Here is a 6341-nt window from a genome sequence, read left to right as displayed (position 1 = left end):
GGTCGTTATAAGTAATGGCTCCGCAAATGATGTAGAACGAAATTGGCGATGGTGGGATAGAGCACTCTTGGCTGTCTGCGAGACGAAATAACTTACGGTGCAACTTCCGGAAATGGGTTACCAGGCCGTCTCAGGAGGCGTGGTCAGATAACATCATTCGTCGGCTAAGCGGTACCCGTAGATTATACAAACTATCTAAGAAAGAGCGCCGATATATATATTATATCGACATTCTTTCTGTGATGGATAGGGATTAAGTCTAACATTTGTGTATCCATCGGGAGACCAAACGCAATATTAACATTAGAAAACCGCATTCACATCCAGGTTGCACGGGTGTTTCCCCTGGCCGACACAGGCAAGATTCACATAGAAATTCGCTTTGTCAAGGCATGCGTAGGTACAACGTTCGAAAGACCAACCTTTATAAGCGCCCACGTAATAACTTCATGTAAGGGCGAGCGTTAATACATGTAATTTCGATCCGGCACAGTCTTGTCCCCATACTCGGATTAGTTGCGACATATCTTAACGCTCAAAGCGTATATCGTGTCAACCAATCCGATCGAATTGGTGAGCCTCAGCAAAACGCAAGTGCTATAGTGTGGCAAGCGCTTCTCCTTATAAGCAAAAGAACATCGACGGCCATACCCGCTCGGGTGTCGAGCGAAGTCGGTCTCGTTCACCGTCAATTACGCAGATCACGATGATGCTAGCAGAGCTCCGCCAATGGACTCAAGCAATTACGCCGGCGATCATGTGGAGATGACCTCTGAAGAAGAAAAAGCTCACGCCTACCAGAATTGAATTCCACCAAATGGTACAAATGGTTTAATTGTGCTACCGACATTCCCTTTGGCAAAATCTTACTGAAGTAATTGTTTTCGGATGCCATCTACCATATTACTATTATACCGTGTCACAGCCGGTGGCCTCGCCGCTCTACATATAGTTGTCTAGGGGGTATGACAACACGAGTGGTCGTTATAGTAATTGGCTCCGCAAATGCTTGTAGAACGAAATTGGCGATGGTGGGATAGAGCACTCTTGGCTGTCTGCGAGACGAAATTACTTACGGTGCAACTTCAGGAAATGGTTAACAGGGCGTCTCAGGAGGCGTGGTCAATTACATCATTCGTCGGCTAAGCGGTACCGTAGATTATACAAACTAATTAAGAAAGAGCGCCGATATATATATTATATCGACATTCTTTCTGTGATGGATAGGGATTAAGTCTAACATTTATGTATCCATCGAGAGACCAAACGCAATATTAACATTAGAAAACCGCATTCACATCCAGGTTGCACGGGTGTTTCCCCTGGCCGACACAGGCAACATTCACATAGCAATTCGCTTTGTCAAGGCATGCGTAGGTACAACGTTCGAAAGATCAACCTTTATAAGCGCCCACGTAATAACTTCATGTAAGGGCGAGCGTTAATACATGTAATTTCGATCCGGCACAGTCTTGTCCCCATACTCTGAATAGTTGCGACATATCTTAACGCTCAAAGCGTATATCGTGTCAACCAATCCGATCGAATTGGTGAGCCTCAGCAAAACGCAAGTGCTATAGTGTGGCAAGCGCTTCTCCTTATAAGCAAAAGAACATCGACGGCCATACCCGCTCGGGTGTCGAGCGAAGTCGGTCTCGTTCACCGTCAATTACGCAGATCACGATGATGCAAGCGGAGATAAGCCAATGGACTCAAGCAATTACGCTGGTGATCATGTGGAGATGGCCTCTGAAGAAAAAAAAGTTCACGCCTACCAGAATTGAATTCCACCAGCTGGCACAATTGGTTCAAATGTGCTTCTTGCAATCCCTTTTTGCAAGATCTTACTGAAGTAATTGTTTTCGGATGCCATCTACCATATTACTATTATACCGTGTCACAGCCGGTGGCCTCGCCGCGCTACTTGTAGTTGTCTAGGGGGTATGACAACACGAGTGGTCGTTATAGTAATTGGCTCCGCAAATGCTTGTAGAACGAAATTGGCGATGGTGGGATAGAGCACTCTTGGCTGTCTGCGAGACGAAATAACTTACGGTGCAACTTCCGGAAATGGTTAACAGGGCGTCTCAGGAGGCGTGGTCAATTACATCATTCGTCGGCTAAGCGGTACCGTAGATTATACAAACTAATTAAGAAAGAGCGCCGATATATATATTATATCGACATTCTTTCTGTGATGGATAGGGATTAAGTCTAAATTTTATGTATCCATCGGGAGGCCAAACGCAATATTAACATTAGAAAACCGCATTCACATCCAGGTTGCACGGGTGTTTCCCCTGGCCGACACAGGCAACATTCACATAGAAATTCGCTTTGTCAAGGCATGCGTAGGTACAACTTTCGAAAGACCAATCTTTATAAGCGCCCACGTAATAACTTCATGTAAAGGCGAGCGTTAATACATGTAATTTCGATCCGGCACAGTCTTGTCCCCATACTCTGAATAGTTGCGACATATCTTAACGCTCAAAGCGTATATCGTGTCAACCAATCCGATCGAATTGGTGAGCCTCAGCAAAACGCAAGTGCTATAGTGTGGCAAACGCTTCTCCTTATAAGCAAAAGAACATCGACGGCCATACCCGCTCGGGTGTCGAGCGAAGTCGCTCTTGCTCACCGTCGATGTCGCGTGTCACGATGATGCAAGCGGAGATCCGTCAATGGACCCAAGCAATTACGCCGGTGATCATGTGGAGATGGCCTCTGAAGAAGGAAAAGCTCACGCCTACCAGAATTAAATTCCACCAATTGGCACAATTGGTTTTATTGTAGTGCGGCCATTCCCTTTGGCAAAATCTTACTGAAGTAATTGTTTTCGGATGCCATCTACCATATTACTATTATACCGTGTCACAGCCGGTGGCCTCGCCGCGCTACTTGTAGTTGTCTAGGGGGTATGACAACACGAGTGGTCGTTATAGTAATTGGCTCCGCAAATCCTTGTAAAACGAAATTGGCGATGGTGGGCTACAGCACGCTTGGCTGTCTGCGAGACGAAATAACTTACGGTGCAACTTCAGGAAATGGTTAACAGGGCGTCTCAGGAGGCGTGGTCAATTACATCATTCGTCGGCTAAGCGGTACCGTAGATTATACAAACTATCTAAGAAAGAGCGCCGATATATATATTATATCGACATTCTTTCTGTGATGGATAGGGATTAAGTCTAACATTTATGTATCCATCGAGAGACCAAACGCAATATTAACATTAGAAAACCGCATTCACATCCAGGTTGCACGGGTGTTTCCCCTGGCCGACACAGGCAACATTCACATAGAAATTCGCTTTGTCAAGGCATGCGTAGGTACAACTTTCGAAAGACCAACCTTTATAAGCGCCTACGTAATAACTGCATGTAAGGGCGAGCGCTAATACATGTAATTTCGATCCGGCACAGTCTTGTCCCCATACTCGGATTAGTTGCGACATATCTTAGCGTTCAAAGCGTATATCATGTCAGCCAATCCGATCGAATTGGTGAGCCTCAGCGAAACGCAAGTGCTATAGTGTGGCAAGCGCTTCTCCTTGTAAGCAAAAGAACATCGACGGCCATACCCGCTCGGGTGTCGAGGGAAGTCGGTCTCGCTGTCCGTCGATTACGCTGATCACGATGATGCAAGCGGAGATCAGCCAATGGACTCAAGCAATTACGCCGGTGATCATGTGGAGATGGCCTCTGAAGAAAAAAAAGCTCACGCCTACCAGAATTGAATTCCACCAGCTGGCACAATTGGTTCAAATGTGCTTCTTGCAATCCTTTTTTGCAAAATCCTTACTGAAGTAATTGTTTTCGGATGCCATCTACCACATTACTATTATACCGCGTCACAACCGGTGGCCTCGCCGCGCTACATGTAGTTGTCTAGGGGGTATGACAACACGAGTGGTCGTTATAGTAATTGGCTCCACAAATGCTTGTAAAACCAAATTGGCGATGGTGGGCTAGAGCACTCTTGGCTGTCTGCGAGACGAAATAACTTACGGTGCAACTTCAGGAAATGGTTAACAGGGCGTCTCAGGAGGCGTGGTCAATTACATCATTCATCGGCTAAGCAATACCGTAGATTATACAACGTATCTAAGAAAGAGCGCCGATATATATATTATATCGACATTCTTTCTGTGATGGATAGGGATTAAGTCTAACATTTATGTATCCATCGGGAGACCAAACGCAATATTAACATTAGAAAACCGCATTCACATCAAGGTTGCACGGATGTTTGCTCTGGCCGACACAGGCAACATTCACATAGAAATTCGCTTTGTCAAGGCATTCGTAGGTACAACTTTCGAAAGACCAGAAGCGCACGTAATAACTTCATGTAAGGGCGAGCGTTAATACATGTAATTTCGATCCGGCACAGTCTTGTCCCCATACTCGGATTAGTTGCGACATATCTTAGCGTTCAAAGCGTATATCATGTCAGCCAATCCGATCGAATTGGTGAGCCTCAGCGAAACGCAAGTGCTATAGTGTGGCGAGCGCTTCTCCTTATAAGCAAAAGAACATCGACGGCCATGCCCGCTCGGGTGTCGAGCGAAGTCGGTCTCGCTCACCGTCAATTACGCAGGTCACGATGATGCTAGCGGAGATCCGCCAATGGACTCAAGCAATTACGCCGGCGATCATGTGGAGATACCTCTGAAGAAGCAAAAACCACACGCCTACCAGAATTGAATTCCACCAAATGGTACAAATGGTTTAATTGTGCTACCGACATTCCCTTTGGCAAAATCTTACTGAAGTAATTGTTTTCGGATGCCATCTACCATATTACTATTATACCGTGTCACAGCCGGTGGCCTCGCCGCTCTACATATAGTTGTCTAGGGGGTATGACAACACGAGTGGTCGTTATAGTAATTGGCTCCGCAAATGCTTGTAGAACGAAATTGGCGATGGTGGGATAGAGCACTCTTGGCTGTCTGCGAGACGAAATAACTTACGGTGCAACTTCCGGAAATGGTTAACAGGGCGTCTCAGGAGGCGTGGTCAATTACATCATTCGTCGGCTAAGCGGTACCGTAGATTATACAAACTAATTAAGAAAGAGCGCCGATATATATATTATATCGACATTCTTTCTGTGATGGATAGGGATTAAGTCTAAATTTTATGTATCCATCGGGAGACCAAACGCAATATTAACATTAGAAAACCGCATTCACATCCAGGTTGCACGGGTGTTTCCCCTGGCCGACACAGGCAAGATTCACATAGAAATTCGCTTTGTCAAGGCATGCGTAGGTACAACGTTCGAAATACCAACCTTTATAAGCGCCCACGTAATAACTTCATGTAAGGGCGAGCGTTAATACATGTAATTTCGATCCGGCACAGTCTTGTCCCCATACTCGGATTAGTTGCGACATATCTTAACGCTCAAAGCGTATATCATGTCAACCAATCCGATCGAATTGGTGAGCCTCAGCAAAACGCAAGTGCTATAGTGTGGCAAGCGCTTCTCCTTAGAACCAAAAGAACATCGACGGCCATACCCGCTCGGGTGTCGAGCGAAGTCGGTCTTGCTCACCGTCGATTACGCTGATCACGATGATGCAAGCGGAGATAAGCCAATGGACTCAAGCAATTACGCCGGTGGTCGTGTGGAGATGGCTTCTGAAGAAGCAAAAACCACACGCCTACCAGAATTGAAATCCACCAAATGGTACAAATGGTTTAATTGTGCTACCGACATTCCCTTTGGCAAAATCTTACTGAAGTAATTGTTTTCGGATGCCATCTACCACATTACTATTATACCGTGTCACAGCCGGTGGCCTCGCCGCTCTACATATAGTTGTCTAGGGGGTATGACAGCACGAGTGGTCGTTATAGTAATTGGCTCCGCAAATGCTTGTAAAACGAAATTGGCGATGGTGGGCTAGAGCACTCTTGGCTGTCTGCGAGACGAAATAACTTACGGTGCAACTTCAGGAAATGGCTAACAGGGCGTCTCAGGAGGCGTGGTCAGTTACATCATTCGTCGGATAAGCGGTACCGTAGATTATACAAACTAATTAAGAAAGAGCGCCGATATATATATTATATCGACATTCTTTCTGTGATGGATAGGGATTAAGTCTAACATTTATGTACCCATCGGGAGGCCAAACGCAATATTAACATTAGAAAACCGCATTCACATCCAGGTTGCACGGGTGTTTCCCCTGGCCGACACAGGCAACATTCACATAGCAATTCGCTTTGTCAAGGCATGCGTAGGTACAACGTTCGAAAGATCAACCTTTATAAGCGCCCACGTAATAACTTCATGTAAGGGCGAGCGTTAATACATGTAATTTCGAT

This window comes from Phytophthora infestans, genomic scaffold (assembly GCF_000142945.1).
Source record: "Phytophthora infestans T30-4 supercont1.45 genomic scaffold, whole genome shotgun sequence".
Classification (NCBI taxonomy): Eukaryota; Oomycota; class Peronosporomycetes; order Peronosporales; family Peronosporaceae; genus Phytophthora; species Phytophthora infestans.
This window is presented reverse-complemented; position numbering follows the sequence as displayed.